This window comes from Giraffa tippelskirchi, chromosome 14 (assembly GCF_054371585.1).
Source record: "Giraffa tippelskirchi isolate mGirTip1 chromosome 14, T2T-mGirTip1v1.2.pri, whole genome shotgun sequence".
Lineage (NCBI taxonomy): Eukaryota > Metazoa > Chordata > Mammalia > Artiodactyla > Giraffidae > Giraffa > Giraffa tippelskirchi.
The window spans coordinates 42,597,923-42,621,965 of NC_137288.1; the positions used below are offsets into that span (position 1 = coordinate 42,597,923).

The 24,043-nt window shown below is 41.7% G+C and overlaps 1 protein-coding gene across 4 annotated transcripts in view; it reads right to left on the reverse strand.

Annotated features, from left to right (window-relative positions):
• LOC145534859 (uncharacterized) overlaps positions 1-24,043 on the reverse strand; it is a 305,098-nt gene that overhangs the window by 142,930 nt on the left and 138,125 nt on the right. The window contains exon 7 of one of the 4 annotated variants that reach the window (XR_014075025.1): positions 6,743-9,333. The exons of the other annotated variants lie outside the window; for them this stretch is intronic. The gene's annotated coding sequence lies outside the window, so the exon portion shown is untranslated. Of the gene's footprint in view, positions 1-6,742; positions 9,334-24,043 lie in introns of those variants that run through there. 4 annotated transcript variants of the gene reach the window in all.

Genomic DNA, 24,043 nt, shown 5'->3' on the forward strand with positions numbered 1-24,043 from the left:
AACCCAGGTCTCCCGCATTGCACACCCAGAATCCACTAAATGAGAATCTCCTGAAATTCACTTGGAAATTTTTTTAACAATCTCCTGGGGTCAGTCTTATATACAGCGAAGTTTGAGTACCACTTATATGTGTGTGATTCTTTTTTTCAAATCCTGGTTGATTACAGGTGACAATAATGCCTGCTCCTTTCATTGCGCTGCTCTGTTGAAAAGTTTAAAACTCTCTACTGAGAGATGGGTCAGCAGGTGTTGGTACCAAAGTCCAGCATGGGATTGCGACCAGCGCTGAAGCAGAAACTTGGCATCCAAGGCTGCCAACTGCAAGAACTAGAGCTGAAATGAGTGAGTTATGGGGACAGCCTGGGCACTGCCCAGACTTTTGAAAGCTTTCAGGATCAAATGGGGAGATGGAAAATTTCTCCTTTTGAGACAAAAAAGACCAATGTGTACTGAGGGCAGTTTTGGCAACTCAACTTCACACTGACCCACGCAAAGGCACTCTGAGTTTCTCCAATAAAAACAAAAAAGCCTCTTTCAAATCAACCTAAGATAATAGAAAATGGAAAATATTTGCTATTTACGTTATTAGTTTGAAAGCAAGTGCCTCAGGAAATTTTTTGCAATTTAACTTAAATGGTTAAGAATGTACATTTCATGACTTCGTTAAAGCATGTCTCTCGTTTCCTTTCTGTGAGGTTGAACCACATGACACTGTCAACATCTGACCATTTCTGACGTACAATCCTAGCCTTTTTAATGTTTCCACTATGAGTTCTACTGCTCCCTATGCAATTCTCGTCACACTAGCATTTGCCTGGACTATTAGAAACCGCCCCTAGAAAAATCCCTACCCCTCACCACTCTTCTCTTTTCTTTTTTTATCTATTTTTCTTTTTTAATTCTTAATTGTGGTGAAATACACATAATCTAAAATTTACCGTCTTAATCATTTTTAAGTGGCAATAAGTATATCCAATTGTTATGCAACCATCACAACCATCTGTCTCCAGACTTCTTTTCCTCTTGCAAAGCTGAAACTTGCCACCTATTAGTATTTAAATAACTCCCTCTCCCCTTCCCCAGCCCTTGGTAACGGCATTCTACTTTCTGTCTCTCTGAATTTGACTACTCTGTGAAAGTGTTAGTCGCTCAGTCATGTCTGACTCCATGGACTGTAGCCTGCCAGGTTCCTCTGTCCATGGGATTCTCCAGGCAAGAATACTAGAGTGGTGCTGGGAAAACTGGTCAACCACCTGTAAAAGAATGAAACTAGAACACTTTCTAACACCATACACAAAAATAAACTCAAAATGGATTAAAGATCTAAATGTCAGACCAGAAACTATAAAACTCCTAGAGGAAAACATAGGCAAAACACTCTCTGACATAAATCAAAGCAGGGTCCTCTATGACCCACTTCCCAGAATAATGAAAATAAAAGCAAAAATAAACAAATGGGACCTAACTAAAAAACTTTTGCACAATGAAGGAAACTATAAGCAAAGTGAAACGACAGCCTTCGGAATGGGAGAAAATAATAGCAAACGAAGCAACTGACAAAGAGTTAATCTCAAAAATATACAAGCTCATGCAGCTCAACACCAAAAAAATAAACAACCCAATCAAAAAGTGGGCCAAAGAACTAAACAGACATTTCTCCAAAGAAGACATACAGATGGCTAACAAACACATGAAAAGATGCTCAACATCACTCAATATCAGAGAACTGCAAATCAAAACCACAATGAGGTACCATCTCATGCCGGTCAGAATGGCTACTATCAAAAAGTCTACAAACAATAAATGCTGGAGAGGGTGTGGAGAAAAGGGAACCCGCCTACACTGTTGGTGGGAATGCAAACTAGTACAGCTACTATGGAGAACAGTGTGGAGGTTCCTTAAAAAACTGGAAATAGAACTGCCATACGACCCAGCAATCCCATTGCTGGGCATATACACCAAGGAAACCAGAATTGAAAGAAACACGTGTACTCCAATGTTCATTGCAGCACTGTTTACAATATCTAGGTCATGGAGGCAACCTAGATGTCCATCAGCAGACAAATGGATAAGAAAGTTGTGGTACATATACACGATGGAATATTACTCAGCTATTAAAAAGAACACATTTGGATCAGTTCTAATGAGGTGGATGAAACGGGAGCCTATTATACAGAGTGAAGTAAGTCAGAAACAAAAACACCAATACAGTGTATTAACACATATATGTGGAATTTAGAAAGATGGTAATGATGACCCTATATGCGAGACAGCAAAAGAGACACAGATATAAAGAACAGACTTTTGGATTCTGTGGGAGAAGGTGAGGGTGGAATGATTTGAGAGCAAAGCATTGAAACATGTATATTACCATATGTGAAGTAGATCACCAGTCCAAGTTCGATGCATGAGACAGAGCACTCAAAGTCACTGCACTGGGACAATACTGAGGGACTGGATGGAGAGGGAGGTGAAAGGGGTGTTCAGGATGGGGGACACATGTGTACCCATGGCTGATTCATGTCAATATATGGCAAAAACCACTACAATATTGTAAAGTAATTAGCCTCCAATTAAAATAAATTAATTTTTAAAAATTATAATAATCAAACACCATTAAATATATACCATTATGAAAAATAAAAATTTTTTTAAAAAAGAATACTGGAATGGATAGCCATTCCCTTCTCCAGGGGATTTTCCTAACCCAGGGATCAAACCTGGATCTCCTGCATTGCAGGATGGGCTCTTTACCATCTGAGCCCACCAGGGAAGCCCTACCTTTTCTTGAATACTCTAGGTCCCTCATATAATTGGAATCTTAGAGTATTTGTCTTTTTGTGACTGGTTTCTTTCACTTAGCAAAATGTCCCCAAGGCTTACCCATGCTATAGACATGTCAGAATTGCCTTCCTTTTAAAACTGAATAATGTCCTTTGTATATAGAGCTTCTCTTTTTAATCTACTCTACACACTTTGAAAATAAACTTCCCACAACATCATTCTGCTCCCAGCTTCTCATTGCGTGGCTTTAAGACCCTCAACAATATAACTTCTATCCAATATGACCTGATAAAGGCATCAGACCCATTATTATCCAGCCAAACTACATTCCTTGCTCTTCTCCCAATTTTGTTCCTACTATTTGCAGTGTCTGAAGAATCCATTCTTCTCTGTCTCTCTGCTATTTTATTGGAGTATAATTGCTTTACAATGTTGTGTTAGTCTTCTGCTGTACAAGTGAATCAGCTTTATGTATCCATATATCCCCTCTTTGGTATTTCCCTCCCTCCCAAACCCACCCATCAAGGTCATCACAATGCACCAAGCTGAGTTTCCTGAAGGTCATCACAATGCACCAAGCTGAGTTTCCTGTGCTTTATAAGAGCTTCCCACTAGCTATTTTACACATGGTAGTATATGTATGTCAACCCTAATCTCCCAATTCGTCCCACCCTCCCCTTCCTATCTGTGTCCACATATCCTCTCTCTATGTCTGCATCTCTATACCTGCATCTCTGAACCTGCCCTGCAAATAGGTTCAACTGTACCATTTTTCTAGATCCCATATATATGCATTGTTGGTGGTGGTGTAGTCACTAAGTCGTGTCCGACTCTTGCAATCCCGTGGACTGTGGCCTGCAAGGCTCCTCTGTCCATGGGATTCTCTAGGCAAGAATACTGGAGTGGGTTGCCATTTCCTTCTCCAGGGAATCTTCTTGATCCAGGAATCGAACCTGGGTCTCCTGCATTGCAGGTAGATGACTTACCAACTGAGCTATGAGAGAAGCCCCATATATGCGTTAATATATGATATTTGTTTTTCTCTTTCTGACATCGTTCACTTTGTGTGACAGACTCTAGGTCCATCCGCATCACTGCATTCCTCTCTGTCTTTAATGGCCTCCTCACATGCCCCCTCCAACACGATGCTGCCTCCCATCCCCCCATTCTGAGCCAACCCCTTCCTTCCCTCATCACCATCCCTCAGTTAGCTGCTTTACCCACTCTGCCTGGGGAATCTCTCTTCCCCTTGCTGTAACTCCGCCTCTAGACTGATGGCTCCCATATCCCCATCTTCAGTCCACATGTCTGCAGTGAACCTTGACTCAGATTTCCAACTTCCCACTAGACCTCTTCACTTCGATGGCCCGTTAGTACTCTCAACACAACCGGGCTAAAGTTAGACTCATCATCTAGCCCCCAAACCTGCTTTTTTCCTTATTTGATGTCTTCACCATCCATCTCCTCTGTCTCTCATGACGGGAGCCCAGGAGTCAAACCAGACTTCTCCCTGCTCTGATGACCCACAGCCAGGAGAAAGCCTGCTAACTTCACCACCTACATGTTTCTCCAGCTTCTCCTCTCCTCTCAGCCACTCTGCCGCTCTCCTTGCTCAAACCCTCACCCTCTCTTGCCTGCAACTCTAACTGGTCTCCCATGCTTGTTCTCAATGCCATCCTCTATTCTGCTGTATTCATTCAGAGAAGTAAACCCAAGCCTGGCATTTCTCCACTTAAAGCTCCTTAGTGGCTTCAATCATCCAATTTTGTCTCCTAACATGTGCATAGTGTCTTCCATGGTCCCAGTTCTTCTCCAACCGCATTTCCTGCCAACTCCTACCTCCTGTTTCCTCTTCACCAACCTAGAAAGGCTGTGGTCCCCTGACAGTGGATGGTGTTCTGCCTCCTGAGTCTTTATTCATCCCATCCCTCTCCTGGAGCATCACTCACCTGATCCATAACCTCAGCCTGGGGAGGCATTCCCCCCTCTGCCTTGGCTTGGATGAGATGCTCTGCACCTGTGTTACTGGGCAGCATGGTTATGATGCTGTGATGGTTAAGAGCCTGGGGCTTGTCCTTAAGAACTGGTTTTGAATCCCATATCTTCAACTTTCAAACTTTCAGACCTCTTCAATTTATTTAACTTATCTGAATGCTAGTTTTCACATATGAAAAATGAGGACTGTAATACCCACCTTATAAAGTCATTGTGAGAAATCAGTGGGAAACTTGTGTAAAGTGCTCAATAAATTTTAACTACTTTAGACCCTGTGTGTATCTCTATCTTTGCACTTGCAGAATTCTAATTATTTCTGTATGTGTTCTAATTATGTATGTGTTCCACACATATTCTGTATCTGTTCTAATTATTTCTGTACTGGTTCCCCCAGTACACTGAATTCCTTATCCTGTTCATCTCTGTAACCCCAGAGAAGGCGCTCATTAAATATTTGTTGCAGAAATGATTGCAGGAACGAATCTCACATGCTACCCTTATGTTGGTATCGCACTGTGTCCTTCCCTTACAGCATATTATGATTTGTATTATAACAACATGAAAATGGGTCTTCAATTTTATGTTAGATTCTAAGTTACCTGAGGGCAGAAACCATATCTTGTTCAATAAATGTACGTGTAATTGAACTTCAGACTTTCAAGGGTTGATTCTTTTCAATAAGAATAATCATTTAAAATAGTGGGCTTCCTAACCACAATGTTGAAGCAAATAAGGAAAACCTGTTATATCCATCATCTTCAGCCCCTTTCTTTCTGTTAACTCCACACCCTGAGCGGGCTGAGCTTTGATCTTCTCAGATAAGCAAGCTGCTCCTCTCTCAAAGCCTTTCTGAACACCGGGTACCAATGCATATGCAGCTTTTAAGTAGAGGAGTATGTGCATGTGTGTGAGCTCAGTTGTTTCAGTCCCATCCGACTCTTTGCGACCCCATGGACTATAGCCCACCAGGCTCCTCTGTCCATGGGATCCTCCCACCAAGAATACTTCAGTGGGTTGCCACACCCTCCTCCAGAGGATCTTGCTGACCCAGGAATCGAACCTGTGTCTCTTATGTCTCCTGCACTGGCAGGCAGGTTCTTTACCACTAGCGCCACCTGGGAAGTAGAATTAATACCAAATGGGGGGACTTCCCTGGCCGTGCAGTGGTTAAGACTTTGCCTTCCAACGCAGCAGGTGTGGGTTCAATCCCTGCTGAGGATGCTAAGATCCCATATGCTTCATGGCCAAATGACCAAACCATAAAACAGAAACAATATTGTAACAAATTCAACAAAAAAAAGACTTTAAAAATGGTCCACACCATTTAAAAATGGTCCACATCAAGAAAAAAACCTTAAAAAGAAATACCAGATGGAAAGAGCTTTTGATCAGTGGGAAGTGTGTCCAAGTGGACATATGATTCTCCCTTTATTTCTTCAACAGACAGTACTGAAACATTATTTATACATTTTTTTTCAGTGGTTTTCCTGGCAACCAGCTAGACATCATACCCTGACATTGGCCATCTTCCCATCCCTGATTCCCTGCGCTAGCCCTCACTTCAGCTCCCTGGGATTGTACTGATTGTATTGATACAGGGTAGTTGTTGTTTAGTGTGTCTCAATTGTGTCTGACTCTTTTCCAATCCCATGGACTGTAGCCCACTAGGCTCCTCTGTCCATGGGATTTCCCAGGCAAGAATACCGGAGTGGGTTGCCATGTCCTTCTCCAGGGGATCTTCCTGACCCAGAGATCAAACCCATGTCTCCTGTGTCTCCTGCATTGGCAGATGTGTTCTTTCCCACCGAGCCACTAGGGAAGCCCAGCATGAACATATAAAACCTCTGCCTCAGATGCTGCTTTCTTAGGAACCTGGGTGTATTTGTTTCCCACAGCTGCTGTAACAAAGTATCTGAGTGGCTTAAAACAACTCGGATTTAGCCTCTGAAGATGCAGGAGGACAGAAGTCTGAAATCAAGGTTTCTGCAGGGTTGGTTCTTTGTGAAGACTCTGAAGGAGAATTGTCCCATGACTTTTTCCTAGCTTCTGATGATTGCCACCAAACTTCGGCGTTTCTCATCTTGCAGCTTCATCCCTCCAATCTCTGCATCCATCATCAAATGGTTCTTCCCTGGGTGCCTGTGTGTCTCTTCAGGTGGCCTAAAGACCATTGCTAAGTCTTTTACCTGTGGTTAGTTAGTGGTTAGATGAGGTTCAACCAGAAGGAGAGTCATTGAAATAAATGATAAGTATAAGGGTTCATGGAGTAGGCTGGCTTCTTTCAACAGCACTTGAAACCTTGAAGAGAAAAAATGATAGACTCAGGGTGGCCTACTGCCAATACAGGGTGTTCTTTCAAAGCCAGAGAGCCTATGGCAGTTTTGAAGACTTTCAATTCCTCAAGCATCAAGGCAGATTCTGCTGAGAAATCAGCCCAAGATCAAGTCGTGATGGTGGCTGAGCTGAACACACAGCCTCAATTGTTCCTCTATATCAAGGTGAAGGCCCTGTTTGGGACACTAAGATCTGGGATGGGAGTTCTTAACATGGAAGAGTTGGACAGTCTTGAACACCCAGCCGAGCAGGGGCAGCCCCCATGCCCCTTGCCAGACAACAGCCTCACCTTCCATGCAGATCACACGGAAACACACTGAAGGCAGGGCCAAGAGGAAGCCTGTTTCTCTCAAGAACTTTCATTACTCCCTTATGACCTCCAGCTGACACTAAAGTCAACACTGCCCAAGAGGGGACATTCTGGTACAAAAGAGTTTGCATGCTGAAAGCATCACCAATATCTATCAGCAGGAATCAGGGGAACACATGTGAGAGTGAAACTTGAGGGTGTTAGATAGGTGGGGACACGGCAAAATACAAAGTTGGATAGGGCGCAACTTATGGACATGATGGAACTCCCCAGGCTGTCTGGCAAAGACTCCTCGAGCTAATCCTACCAGTTGGTTGGTGTGGTTCCTTGAATGTTGAGTATGCTGATGGCCTACAGAAAATAAAATGGAGATGCCAGAACTGTGGGCACAGCACCAAGGAAGGGGTCAGACACCTCCAGATGGGAAATTGTTAAAATGGACTTAATGTGTAAAACCACGGAACTCACCTCTGGACTGTGTTAACCAGGACCAATCAAAAGACATTCCTTTCTCTAAGGTGATATGGAACGCCCTAGTGAGTAGACACCAGCATTTTTTAGAAGCTCAAGAAAATTTTCCATAGGGTAGGATTGACAGTTGAAGATGCTGTGAGAGAACCAGACTCTATAATATGGCTGGGGGTGATGGTTTGGGGGGTTGTAGAAGCTAGGTGTATACTGGGCTTTCTGAGACAAGTAGATGTGGTTCCATAATGGACGAGAAGACTGGGGTGGTAATCAGGGGGCTTGATTTGCAGTGATTTGCAGCAGTGGTTAATAGGTAGGTCATTTGAATGTAGAGGTAAGGTAGATGGCCAACTGATCACGATGTTGCTCAGTTTATGTCATCAAAAAACTTGACACCAAGAGAGCAGATGGTGATATCCTTTGCCTCAATGAAAAATCATGGATGTTCATGCAGTTTCCAGACCTATGTTGGCTTGCAGACAAGCTTTTTGGTCCAAACAAAATTCTTATCCCCTTGAGAAAGGCCCTTGCAAAGCTATGATAAGAATACATGGTAAATATTCCCCTAATCTTTTCAAAAAGTGACTTGCCACCATTTGTTAAGACAAGTACCCATTAGGAAAATATCCAGACTTTTCCACATCTGTAAGATACAAGGTCTGAAGTGACATTGATACTTAAGGACCCCAAATCCCATTATGATCCTCCAGTAAGAGTAGAGGTTTATGGAGATCTAGTGATAAATGGAAATTCAACCTGTATCTATTTCCCAGTGAGTCCAATAGGTTCACAGACCTACCCTGTGTTTGTGTTTTCTGTCTCCAAGTTTGTAATTGGAATAGATATCCTTAGAAGTGGCATAATGTCTCACACTGGTCCCCTTAGCTGTGTGGTCCTGTCCATTATGATAGGAAAAAATGAGTGGGATCCCCTAAAACCACTTCCATCCCTGACCAAGATGCTAACACAGAAACAACACCACATCCCAAGAGGAGTTTTAGATTAGCCCTCAAAGACCTAAAGGGTGCAAGGGTGATACTCTCCATCACCTCCCTATTCAAAGGCTACTGTAATCTGAACCAGATGATAGCTGGCCAGACATGGTGTCTTTGCTGCAACAAATCAGCACTGCCTCTGACATGTGCTTTGTGGATTTTGATCTAGGGAAAGCATTCTTCTCCTTCAATAGAAAAGATCAAACACAGATCACCTTCACACAGAAGAGAGAGAATATTCACCGTCTTGCTCCAGGGCTATGTTAATTCTGTTGTCTTTTGTTGGAGTGTGCTCCGCAGAGACTTTTATTAACTTGGCATTCTGCAAATCATCATATTGGCTCACTTATACTGAAAACATCAGCTTAACTTGCCCAGTAGAACAGGAAATGGCAAGCTCTCTGGATGTCCTGGGCCTCCCTGGTGGCTCAGTGATAAAGAATCCGCCTGTCAATGAAGGAGACACAAGTTTGATCCCTGGTCAGGAAGATCCCCTGGAGGAGGAAATGGTAACCCACTCCAATTTTCTTGCCTGGGAAATCTCACGAACAGAGGAGCCTGGTGGGCTACAGTCCATGGGGTCCCAAAGAAGATACATGTGTGCAACAGAGAGATAAGCCCCAAGAAAATTTAAGAGTATCCCACATCAATAAAAGTTTGGGGAGTATAACAGTCTGAGAGACACGGGGCATTAAATCTGTGGAAATGACAAGTGGTTGCGCCTTGCATCTCCCACCATTAAGAAAGAGGTTGAGTTCATGGACAGACTTTTTGGATTCTAGAGGCAGCCAATCCTGTAACTTGGAACACTGGTGTGATCCATGTTGGGAGACACCCAGGAGACTGTCAGTTCAGTTGAGGCTCAGACCAAGAGAAAACTTGGAAGCAACCCCAGGCTTGAGCAAAAGCTGCTCTTCCACTTGGCCATGTGACCCAGTGTATCTGATGGTACCTGATGTGTCCACAGTGGATAAATATGCTGTAGAGAATTTCTGGAAAGTCCCAACAGAAGAGCTGTAGCACATACCTCTTGGGTTACTGGAGCAAATCCATGCCTTCTCCAGTTTAAGACTACTTTCCATTTGGAAAGTAGTTATCAGCACCTAATAGAAGCTCTACCTGGCTATGGGACTCCTGTGGAACTCTAGTAACTGGAGCTTCCTATTAAGAATGGGGTGTTATCAGATGCACAAAGTTATAAGGTCAGATACGTGCAGCAGTGACCCAATATACAACAGAAATGTTCTATTTTTAATCCGGCCTGGCAGACCTAGAAGGTGTGAGTAAATCACATCACGTAAATGGGTGGTAAACCAGTGGTTTATGTTCCCATGCCACCTGTCTCTATTGCATGGGTGTTCCTCCATCAGTTCGCACCTGTGGTCTGAAGGGGGTTCCTCCATGATCAAGTGAAAGAAATAACCTGGGCCTGGTTCACATGTGGCTTAATGCGACATGTTGTTTTAGACAGAAAGACAGAAGTCCCATTGTAGCCCCTCGGGGTGGTTCTTAAGGAGGGTGGCAGAAGGAATTTCTTGCAGATGAGAAAGGTGTAAGAAAATACATTTAGTTGTCCACTTTGCATGGAAGGAGAAGCCTGAGAGGTAGACATGCAAGGGTGTCTAAGAAGAGACCAGTAGTAGCTCAACTCTGTTCAAAGAAGGCCTGGAAAAAAAGCAATAAGGTTGAAAGAATAAGAAAAGTGAGATGTGCAGAGATGATAGGCGGATATATGGGAACAGCACAAACAATGCTAAATAATGTGTGAAGATCTTTGTTTCAGGAGCATTCACCCCAAGGGAAACTCTCAACAGCAATGTGGTCAGAAGGGCTGTCAGTTTGCCTCTCAGCTTTGCCTCCTCAATGCTGGTACAACAGGCCCATGAGCAGAGTGACTATGATAGCAAGGATGTAGGCAATGCATGGGTCCCACAGCCTGACCCTCTATTACCAAAATAGACCTAGTTCCTTCCACTACTGATGGCCCTCTCTGCTTGCAGCAAAGACCAGGCAGCTACTTGCCATCCATTGATTGCACTGGACCTGTTCCACTCTGGAGGGAGCAACAATTTGAGCTCCTGCAATCTATGTGTGTGTGTTCAGTTGCTTAGCCACATCCGACTCTTTGTGGCCCCATGAACTGTAGCCTGTCAGGTTCCTCTGTTCATGGAATTTTCTAGGCAAGAATATTGTAGTGGGTTGCCATTTCCTACTCCAGCAGATCTTCCAGGCCCAGGAATCAATCCTGGGTCTCCAGTGGCTCCTGCACCACCTATCTATTCCAAATGTAGGTTTGTCTTTTATGCCATCACTGCACCATCATCCAGGGCACTCAAAAAGACTGATATGTGTCCCACTGCCTCCAATCAAGAGATTCATTTTATGGCAAGAGAGGTATGACAGTGTGTGCACAACCATGAAATTCACTAGACTGACCATGTATTGCTTTCCCCAGAAGTAGTCAAGAGAAGATGAAATGGCCTATTAGAGACTCAACTAAGGCACTGGCTTGAGAGGTGCACCTGTCTAGGTGGGTTCTTGCCCTTGCCCTTGTAGGTGGGTCCTACAGCGTATATACTAAATGATAGAGCTGTGTCCCAGTAACTGAAATATGAGGCTCTGTGTGGAAAAAGGATTGTTTTTCTATTAGTCACAGTGAATGACTTGCAGAATTTGTGTTTCCCGTTTCCTGGAAATTTAGACCGCTGGGCTGGATTTACTGGTTCCCAGAGAAGAAATTTTCAGTAAGAAGAAATTACAAGTCCCATGAAGTTTCAGAACACTTTGAACTCCTCCTGTCCCTGTGGAGGAAAAGGGAAAGAAAGGAGTCATTCCACTGGCAAGGGGATTTGACTCTGATTCCATAAGAAACTGGACTTACCAGGTGGCTCAGTGGTAAAGAATATGCCTGCCAATGCAGGAGACGTGGGTTCGATCTCTGGGTTGGGAAGATCCCTGGAGGAGGAAATGGTTACTCACTCCAGTATTCTTGCTGGGATAATTTCCATAAAAGAGGAGCCTGGTGGGCTACAGTCCGTGGGTCACAAAGAGTCAGACATGACCAAGCGACTGAGCACACACATTGTAAAAAACTAGAGATGCTACTGCCCACTAGAGGCAGGAAGGAGGGGTCTAGAACCCGGTGGACTCTTGGAACATCTCTTAGTGCTTTCAGGCCTGGTGAGAACAGAAACAGTCCTATAAGCAAAAAGCAACTAAATGTCTCACATTTCTGAAGGATGCCAATCTGGGTCATCACACCAGACAAGAAATCCAAACAAGGAAAAGTGTCCGCCGAGGATCAGGGGGGAATGAAGCATGGGGAATGAAGGAGGGAGGTGACAAATATCTCTTAAGATCTTGGGGGAAAAAAGTGTATCGGAGGAGAGCCTTCTTGTTTATATTCTTTTAGAAATCTTGGTTTTGTAGACAATGTTGTGTGTGATTAAATTTATAGCTTCTCCCTTGGGGAGCAACTGCAAACTATAGATTTCTGAGAGGCTTCCCTGGGTGTCTCAGTATTGTCATTAGAGTTATCTTCTTTGAACATAAACATCATCCCTCTGTCTAAACCTTGCTAGTGGCAGGAGACACAACAGATGAACTGATCTTACAGTAGAATACTGTACAAGCTTCACAAATCACACTTTTGAGGAATATTCATGAATACTGGAGTGGGTAGCCTTTCCCTTCTCCAAGAGATCTTCCCGACCCAGGAATTAAACTGGGGTCTCCTGCCTTGCAGGTGAATTCTTTACCAACTGAGCTATCAGGGAAGCCCACAAATCACACTTTTGAGGAATATTCAAGATATGAAAATGTGCTCATGACAAAGGAGAGGGGCAAATCATCAACAAGTCTGTACAGTAAGGTTTCAGTTTTTCAATATTGTATGTATTTTTTTGAATGTGTATTACTGAGGTAATGTTTTTGAAACACAGTCAGATCCTTTTTCCTTACATTTTTGTGTCTGGAACCTGTCCACAGTCAGGACTGGAGCTGGGTACCTAGGATGAGACCTGTTCTGGCAGAAAGAAGAAAAGCAAACAGGAAGAGAAATACAAAGGCAATATTCAGCTTTTGGTTATTAAAGCAGAATTTTTGAAATAGTCTTGAAATCTACTCTTTGGCAAGACAAGGATTGACTTTTAAAAGTTCTTTTAGTTCCCAAGTGTGTTACACTCAGTTGTATCCGACTCTTTGCTACCCCATGGACTGTAGCCTGCCAGACTCCTCTGTCCATGGAATTCTCCAGGCAGGAATACTGGCATGGGTAGCCATTACCTTCTCCAGGGGATCTTCTTGACCCACATTGCAGGCAGATTCTTTACCATCTGAGCCACCAGGGAAGTCCCCTATAGCTCCCAACCAGGCTCTAAGTATAAGAAACCATATTGGTGACTAGATCACAGAATTGCATCAAAATGAGTAAAAATTCAGGGTCGAAGAGAGAGCAGTGGTTCTCAAACTTTTGATCTCAGAACACTTTCACAATTCTTTAAAATTATTGAGGACTCTAATCATTTCTGCTGTTTTAACAACTGATAGATATTTGTTCATGTGGATTGCGTGCATGCTAAGTTGCTTCAGTCATGTCTGACTCTTTATGACCCTACAGACTGTAGCCCGCCAGGCTCCTCTGTTCATGGGATTCTCCAGGGAAGAATAATGCAGTGGGCTGCCATTTCCTTCTCTAGTGGATCTTCCCAACCCAGGGACTGAACTCGTACCTCTTATATCTCCTGCATTGGCAGGAGGGTTCTTTACCACTAGCCCCACTTGAGAAGACCATGTGAATTTTATCTATTGATAGTAACCATATGCTATAGACTGAATGTGTTCTCCCCAAATTCCTATGCTAAGACCTAATTTCCAGTGCGATGGTGTTTGGAGTAAGGTCATTGGGAGGTGATTCGGGTTAGATTGGTCATGGGGGCAGGGCTCTCATAAGAGTGACGTGAAAGCTTTCTGCCATGTAAGTATACAACAGGAAGATGCCCATCTGCAAACCAGGAAGAGAGTTCTTACCAAACACTGCCACCTTGCTCTTGGACTTCCAGCATCCAGAACTGTGACAAATATATGTCTGTTGTTTAAGCCACTCAGTCTCTGATGTTTTGTTATGGTAGCCTAAGCTTAGATACCTTATTAGCGATTAAAACTGAGAGCATTATAAAATATTTATTAATTCACCTAAGATATAATAAATATACCACACTAAATAGACTACATATTTATGGGAGAAAAAAAAAACCTTTCCAACTTCAAAAGAATGAGCAGGAAGTTACTTATATTTTGGCAAATCTATTTCATGTTTGGCTTAAAGGAAGGCAGCTGGATTCTCCTATCTGTTTCTGATCTGTTGTGGTATATTGTTTTGGTTAATGTACAAGAAAATAAATCCAGCTTCACATAGATATGTGTCTAGAATAAGTATTTTAATGACCTTTGCATGGATATTCTTCTTTAATACTATGTCAAAACTCAACAGTTAATATTTTCTGAAATGCTAGCTACAATTTGGAATTTGAACCCATATCAATGAACATTCACACTGCTACATTATACTTCATTCATTCATCTTGAACTCTGAATGAATCTTTAACCTATGCATGATTTTAAACATCATACATTGATCACTTGGAGAGTATTAGTTTGCTGAGTTATGGAGTTTTTTCCTACCATTGACATATTTCATTGTACATTATCAAAAATCACCATCATCACACATCTCATCAGAAAAATGTTGAAGTGCTGGGAAGCTGTCAGGTTCATTGGTGGTGATACACATTTTCTAAACTTCTACTCGTTGGCTGAAAGCTCAAAGTGGCAGCAAATACTTCCAATTACTTTCCTTGAAATGACAGGCTCACTTCTTTCATTTTTGAGAAAATGTCCACCAAAAATGCAACTCTGACTACTCAGAGTTTGTCTATCAGTTGTTCTTTCAAGTAAAAATGGTGTTCCATGGGGGAAAAAAACCCTGCTAATTCAGTTCACAACTCAAATAATTACATGTGTGTTTTCTCAGAACACCCATCATGTTTCAACATAAATCAGAAATATTTTATTTGTAGTTGCTAGTTAGCCACATAGCAAATTCAAAAAATGTGCAATTGAAAGTTGAGATTATATATATCTATATCTATATCTATATCTATCTTTATCAAGGACATTCCTAAGTGAAATAAATTAGCAGGTTATCTTTGTTTTAATTTTGTCTTTGTCTCTTGAGGTTGTGTGTGTGTATTTACTGTGTGATGTGAAGAATACAATGATACCAATAGAGTTCAACTCCATTGCCTCAATTTGTGCTAAGGAGCCAGCAGTTTTACCTACACTGCTTTGCATCATGAGTGGAAACGTCAGACAGTGAAAAGCGGAAGTCATTTCTCAATATTTTTATGAAAATAGTGTTGATCCTCTGCGCCCCTGGAAAAGGTTTCAAGGACTCACAGGGATCTGTGAATCACACTTTGAGAACTGCTGACATAGAGGAACTAAGCCCACCATTTCTTGCCCAAAGTCTTAAGGGAGCAAATAGCAGAAAGAGGTGGAATGAGCCAGAAGTTAGTCACCTAGACCTGGGAACTTTGTGAGGAGGCAACAGGTCTCCTGGCAATGCCCTTCTTTTAGCAATCTCCAGCAGGACATGGGTGACAGTGCAGAAAAGCAGCAGTGGAAGGTAGATGGTAGGTATGTCTGAGGGGGCATTTCTGGCTCACTGTAGCCTATGTGACACCTAGAGGGAATCCAGAGGGGGCCACAAGGATGCTGAGAGGATAAATGGACTATCAGATTTGAGATGAAGAAACCACTAGGAAATACAGACTTATTATTGGAAACAAATGGGAAGGACTAGGCACTCCAGCGTGGGTACCAATACATGATTCAGGAGACAAGATGGCTATTGTATAACAAGAGAACTGTATTCAACATCCTGTGATAAACCGTAATGGAAAAGGATATGAAAAAATGTATACACATGTATAACTGAATCACTTTTCCATACAGCAGAAATTAACACAACACTGTAAATCTATACTTCCATAAAAAAAATTTTTTATAAAGGAGTAAATGAAGGTAAAATTAGGAAAAAAAAAGAAAAAAGAAACCAGATGAACCGGGGGCATCTTGAAATCACTAGTAAGGAGTAGATACGAACAGCCCCTCTGCCGCAGAGGTCAGGCTCACTGCCAGAAGGGTAAGTGACTTGCTTCATAGAGTCAGTTGTCACTTTGGAAAGAGGAAGGAAAGGAGCAGAAATCTGGAAGACTGAGTATTTAACTAGAGTCAGCTTATTCAAAAGAAACTATTTAAACTAGCCTTGATAGAGGCTTAAACTCTGAAAAGATTGAATACTAAAACAGAAAGTATTTTTAAGACAGAGATATAACTCATGATTGAGCAAAGATTCCCTATGAGCCATCAGGACAGGACCTCCAAAGGGACTCTAAGCATTGGTCCCCAACCTTTTTGGCACCTGGGTCTAGTTTCATGGAAGACAGTTCTTCCATGGACCAGGGTGGAGGGGATGGTTTGGGGATCATTCAAGTGCATTACATTTATTGCACACTTTATTTCTGTTACTACATTAGCTCCACCTCAGATCACCGGACACTAGATCCCAGAGGCTGGGGACCCCTGGACTGTAAAATACCCTCTAGAAAATAGTCATTGTCTAAACAGATTCATAAAACTACCAAGAAGTATGTTCATTGCTAACAGAGGTTATCTCATGGTGGTGGAATTATGGATGGCTTCTATAATCTTCTCAGGCTTATCTGGATGTTGTTAATTTTTTGTAATAAAGAAGCATTATTTTAATACTCATAAAATATGTGGTGATGTCACATTACCTGAAAGACAATGTTCACATTCCTGAGACTGGTGGGAACACGTCCCTCCTTCTAGCCTGCCTTACCTCCTTATCTTCCTCTCGCAGCTACTGCACCTCATGGCCACGTGACTCCCTGGGCTCCACAGGCCAAGTTTGCTCAGGGTTTTGGAAATTTCTTGCAATATATGCAAACTTAATATTAAATGGAGAAACAAATTCTTTAAACAAAGAATAGGTCAAAGCTCATACAACGTTTGTATTACCCCCCAAATATTTTTATGTAAAAGGATATCAAGTCAATTTCAGATGCTCACTTGACTAGCTAATATCTGAAACAATAAAATTGCAGCATAATAACTTTTTTTAAACTGAGCAACTTCTTAGAGCTGCATCATTTAATAAGTAGTCACTTAGCCACATGTTGGCTCCTGAGTACCTGAAATGGGGCTGGTAAAACTGAGAAAAGGATTTCTCAATTTTATTTCATTTTAATCAGTTTAAAATAAAAACTGTTACTCAATTCAGGAAATTTTTCAAGTATAGTTGTGCATCTACTTTTTCAAATATGAGTATTAGACATCTGAACACCAGTCAAGGACAGTCATCCCTAAGTATCTGCTGGAGATTGGTTTCAGGACCCGCCATGGACACTAAGGTCCATGGATGCTCAAATCCCATATCTGGCCTTCCGTATCCATGGTTTCACATTGGGGAATTCAACCAACCTGGGCTTGTGCAGTACCATAGGTTTTTATTTTTTTTAAAAAACTTGTCTATAAATGGACTTGCGTGGTTCAGACCTGAATTGTTCAAGGGTCAACTGTATTTCCAGTGACAATTTAGCTTCCAAATGGAAACAGACTGTAAGCATTCAGTGTATACAAAATTTAAACAGAATGAAAAAATGTAAAGTGTTTCATTACTAATTTTTATATTGATTTCATATTGCAATGATAATATTTTACATGTATTGGATTAAGTAAAATACAGTGTTATCGTTAAGTTTACCTGTTTGTTTTTACCTTTTTATTATAGCTACTAGAAATGTTTAATTTTATTGGCTGACATTGTATTTCTACAGGATAGTGCCACCTTCAAGCTTATTGAGGTAGAATTAGACATAAAATAGTTTTTTTTTCACTTTTGACGGTTACTATAGGTCTACTTAAAAACCCTCCCATATTTCAACTGGAAATAGTATTATATTTTCTCAAAAATGATCTCTCATAAATGCTATCATCTCCAAGCTACCTAACCAGGGACCTGTGGGTGTGAGAAGATGAAATACTTACTATGAGTATGTACTTATGAGGAGTATTATTATATTATTGCAATGTTGTTGCTATGGCATTTCATTAAACCTAGAAATTTCTGCCTTTCTTTCTAAGCCAGGCTAGTGGAAGGTGACTCCAAACTTTGGGTCCTTCTGTATAAAGCTAACTACTTTTATTTTCTATTTGTCATTATGACTTAATCCTCTTTGTCTTGATTTGTGGCAAAGGGTTGAACAATTAAAATTTCCCAGAGGTCCCCTTTATTATTCTCAACAAAGCTCTAGCAAGTGCTTCTGTGTCTTATTCACAGCGATGGTTTTGCCTTTCAGTGCAAAACTAAAACTGACAATAGTTTTCAGAGCTTCAGAACTTTTTCCATTGAGATGCAAACACTCCTCTGGCGCCTCTGAAAATTCTGAGAAACTGTTGGGGTTTGGCGATGTTTCCAGAAAACCTGGCATTCTTCTCTGTTCATGGCTAATTTAAGTCCTCTCTTTCCAAGTACATTCAAGTAAAGTCAGCAGTTGACTGTCTCTTGCAGGGCAAATACCCAACTTGGATGCCGAACAAAAGGGGAATTTTTTATCCCAAATTTAGGATTGTGACAAGTAAACCTCACAACATCACTTCAACACTTCTCTCCAAAGGCAACTTAGCTTCTTAACGTGTACCTTCTCTTTAACCCTCTCCATGAATTGCCTTGTAGGCAGTGTTTGCAATAACATACCTCAACAAAAGTTATTTGTATGTTGTAAAGATAATGACAGATATTGGTTGGATCTTGGATTCTCTAATGCAGCCATCCAAATTGATCTAAAAATGGCTCATCCATAATTTTCAGCATGCCTCATGCATGGCCCGTGTTCTGTATTCCAAAGTATCAGTGTAAAATGAAGGCCACCCATCTTTTCTATTTTTATTTCCTCAATAGAAGTAGTCCAAATGGGTAAACCAACAAAGTGTTCAATTAACACATCATCAGATTCTGATCTGATAACAAATCAACTCAGATACATCCTTCTTACTTATTGTCTATAATATACAACCTTGCTTCTGTTATGCTATCATATAATAATAATTTGAAAGATGATGTTATTCATTGTTTGACATGTATTTATCTCAACTCATGAGCAGGAATCATGGCTCACAGATTATTTAATGACACTTATTTAATGATTGTTGCTTAAGAAAGAGCTTATCTAACAGCTCCTAGCATGTTGGGGAAACAAACAGGGCCAATTCATGCTCAAGTAGAAAATAAGATCTCATCTGGGGTGGAGCTAAAAATGGCTAATACATGTGGAAGGAAAGCAAGAAAAAACTAAGAAGAGATAACAGTACCAGGCACATACCATACGTTCAAGGAAGTTTTTCTCTATGGCAGTGTAAATATACCCCTGAGCACTCTGAAAACCAAGGTAGCAGTTCTGACCAATCAGCACAGCTTCTGGATATTATGTGAACAAGGAGAAAGTGGCATCATTTACATGAGCTCCGCTGACCTTCCTGTGTTAAGGAAACACTCTCCTCTGGGACCCCTTCTCCCAACCATCCCTATCTCCCCCACCTCCAGCTCTCCATTTCACACCATGGTTGACCAAGAAATATCTTTCAGAGCCTCTTTCGTACACTTTTATAAGCTCTGAGATATGGGTTTATGGGAGTTCAAACTTGAGACTGTAACTAAAGTTTCAGTATTAACAGCAATGTGCCTGAATACAGATTTTAAATTGTAGTAAATCCAAGAATTCCAGGTACTTTCAAACTATCACTTGCAAGACAAAACTTATCTAGAAACTAGCCATAGAGCACAGTGGATTTCCCTTTTATTTTACACACACACACACTCCTTTCCATATTAAGCTAATCTTTCTAGACAAGAGGACTAGAGAGATGAGCATTGGCTACCAATGATCAATGCTGTATTCTGAGAAATGCAGTGAACTCAATATTTATCACTAGGAGAAAAAAATAATTTTCTTACAGTTTCCAGATTATCCATGGACACATAACACATTAGTTAGAAAACAATTTAAACTGGGAAATAAGATTTCAAGTAGGTGACCTACACATGTAAAACATGAAAATTCTTTAAAAGCCATTTGCTCAGTTCTTACAATCTTCCAAGCAGTCATATTGACTAAGGAATCAGAGCAATTACATGGGCACCAACATTGGGGAAAGAATTTCCTTGGTTCAAATCATAAATTCACTTAAGTTTTAATCACTCACATCTATTCAGAGAGCCGTCTTGGGGTAGGTTCCACTATATGGCACAGAACAGTCTAGAGCAGGGGTCCCCAGTCCCCAGGCCATAGACGGGTACCGGCTTGTTAGGATTTGTGCTGCACAGCGGGTGAGCAGTGGACAAGTGGGTGAAGCTTCATCTGTATTTATAGATGATCCCCCTCACTTGCATTATTGCCTGAACTATACCCTCCCCAACCCTCCATTAAAAAGTTGTCTTCCATGAAATCAGTTCCGAGTGCCAAAAAGTTGGGGACTGCTGGTCTAGAGGATCATGGGATCCTGGGCAGAGATAGCTAGCCATAGCAGCAAACCAACCGCTTTAAGTCAGCTCTTCTGTTACAAAGCAAACAGAATGATGTGTCAGTCTGCAAAGAAATAACATGAAAAATTGCTTTCAAAGGCCTCAGAATGGTCCCTGCTTTGAGGCATTGGGAAAAATTGATTTCAGTAATTGAAAGCAAGTTTTGCTGTGCATGAACAATTGACTTCACAGATGATTCTGCCTGCACGGTCTGCTGACTTTCATGATATCAGAATTAAGACTGTTCCATAGCCACAAACAAGCAAACCAGCCAGGTAGGCTCAATTCTGTGTCTTTTTTCCCACGTGCTTTCTAACAAAAGTCAGAAAGTTAGTTATGATCAATGCCAATTAAGATCTTCTGCACAGGAGAGCACGGAGAAGGCAATGGCACCTCACTCCAGTACTCTTGCCTGGAAAATCCCATGGACGGAGGATTTTCCGTCCATGGGGTTGCTAAGAGTCAGACACGACTAAGTGACTTCACTTTAACTTTTCACTTTCATGCATTGGAGAAGGATATGGCAACCCACTCCAGTGTTCTTGCCTGGAGAATCCTAGGGACAGGGGAGCCTGGTGGGCTGCCATCTATGGGGTCGCACAGAGTCGGACACGACTGAAGCGACTTAGCAGCAGCAGCAGCATAGGAGAGCAAATTCCCCTCAAATATGGCCACATTACCAAATCTTAACCAAATGAAAGATGAACCTGATCTGGACTGGATTTTTTTTTCACATGATAAAGGAAATACTTTCATAGACAGCTACAGCTCTCAACCACAGGACAAGTAGCCAAACTATTTTGTTTGAAAATCTGTCTTCTCAATTCTAAATAAACCGTTTTTTTCTTTATCAGTAGAAGCCTAAATCCAAACAAAACAAAAAAGTACCAGCTTAATTTCACATCCCTAAAGATAGGAAGGAATCTGGGATGATCATCTTGTTTATAACCTACTTCCAAACAAGGCCACATCTAAAATACTTCAAAACAGCCAAAATGATGTGTTCAATTTTTAAATGACCTTCAGAGAAGATAGTGTATGCATGCTCAGTCCCTTCAGTTGTGTCCAACTCTTTTGAGACCCTATGGACTGTAGCCCACCAGGCTCCTCTGTCCATGGGATTTTCCAGGCAAGAATACTGGAGTGGGTTGCCATTTCCTCCTCCAGGGGATCTTCCCAACCCAGGGATCAAACCCACATCTTCTGAGTCTCCTGCTGTTTTCCAGGTGGATACTTTACCCACTGAGCCACCAGGGAAGTCTCTCAGAGAAGATCACTATACTCTATCTCAGGCGTTCATTCTGGGATCATCAAATCTTTAAATTCCTCACACTGAAATTTCCATTCATCTCCAGTGTAAGTTGAAGCAATTGAACACAAATTTCTGGAATCTTCATCAAGCCCTGGAATCACTTTGCCATTCCACTCTTCCCAGCTTACTAACCTTCTTGTGGTCACATGACTTCTACCAAGTCCAGAAATGATGCATTTAAAGACTTCACAGTGGTTAATACTCTGCTCTTCCAAGGCAGGGGGCATGGGTTTGATCCCTGATTAGGGAACTAAGATTCCACATGCCACGTTGCCAGAAAGAAATTTTTTTAATTTAAAAAATAGAATAAAATAAAGACTTAAGAACAGGAAGTATTACATAGTTAAAAAAAAGATAGTGATTATGATGATGACAGTTAGCCCAGGTGGCATGGCAGCCTCTTCAGTGCTGCTCTCACCAAATACTGGATTTTTTTTTAAGCTATCACTGTGCCAAACTTGACATAACCGCCTCCACTCAGTTTTCCTGTTCCTTCCCTGACAGCAGATCACTACTAAAGAAAATCATAGAATCTTGCTGGCCTCCCTACAAATTCATGCTAACTTATAATGCACTCCCAGCTGACCCAAAGCTTATTATTTATCTCATTTCCCTTCCCTAGCAAATTTCCTAGACAAATTAATCCAGATCTTTGCTATCTTAAGGCTTTTCCACCTGAAGTCTCTTCTCCCACTCAGTTCCCTCAGGAACTGATTTTCATACTATTTTATGTACATCAGCACCTTGCAAAATACCTGAAAGATAAGAGTTTGTTCAATATATATGTATCTGATTGAAACAAAGAGCAACAATATTTAGTATAGTTTCTACATGAACTTCTATTTTCTTTCTTCTAAAGAATTGGGGAAAATCTTAGCCAGATGCAGGTAAGGGAAGATTTTCTGGGCTCATCCCATTCAGGCCCCTTTTTGTCACCCTGTTTCCACTACTTTTGCTGTTGTTCCATGTCCTACTTACCATGTTTCAATTGGTTCTGTATCAAAATGGGCATGATGGTGACTTCCATGAATCTTGCCTTGGTACTGATCGTGTGTAACACTCCATCTCTTGGTCTTTTTTAAGTAGAAAGTCCCCACTTTAAGTAGGTCTGCGTTATGATGCTTGGCACAATGCCACCTAATTCTCTTCTTTCCAGAGACTGATAAATAACGGTGCTCATGGTGGAATTTGCAGTACACGTTCCCTTTGGACTGATGCTCCTCTTCTCTGGGGATCACCTCTCTCTCCTTGGCTCAGTTCTCTGACTCTGGGGTAATCAAGTCTACCCCCAATAGTTGCATGACAGGATCCCCTTTAATCTTCCCAGCCATAGTGCCACGCTATACCATGAGAAACATCATATGCATGAGTTTGGACCGCCCTGTTCAAGCTCCATACACACATACCTACAATCAGCCATTCATTGGGCACGATTGGGACCAAGGTTGTGCACATCAGCAGTGGGATCCAGGTCAAGGGAGGGATGCCAGAGGCCAGCCCAAACCCTGAGAGCAGAGAATTCCAGAGTCCTAGTCATGGACCCTGTGGTCTAGAGAAGCTTTTTGTACAGAGGAGGACAATGCACTCAGAGTTGAGGCAGAGCCTTCTAAATCAAGGGTCCAGGGCAGGGCCCCATTGGCAGGGTCTGAGGACAGTACCACTGCCACTTCAATTGCTCTCTCATCTGCATAATAGATACCCAAGGACAGTAGGGCCCAAGCCTTTCACTTGAAAAACACCATCCTTTATCCCAAAGTAATTAATTCTGTAATGATTTCTATGCTGCTCTATCAAACATTCCTCAACCTCTGTGGCCTGAAGGGCCAACCATTTTTTACCACCATCAATTGAGGTGCACACAAATCTTCATTTTCCTCTTTTCATTCCATCTTGACAGAAAGCACTTCCTCCTGAATCCTCTCTTCCTTACCTCTTTTCTCAAAAACAGTGTCATTCCTCACAATGGAGGTGGCATACATATGCTGATGGTGTGCAAGATGGCTTGAGGTGATACATGGAATGGACTTTCCTGAAAGTTATATACTGAAGTTAATACACATTTTAAAAATCTAGCCAGTGTATCAGATGGATGGTATTGTTGCACAGATTGGTTCTGAGCAAAAATCTGAGCTGACCTTAAATACAGTTGACCCTTGAAAAACTCAGCAGTTAAGGACATC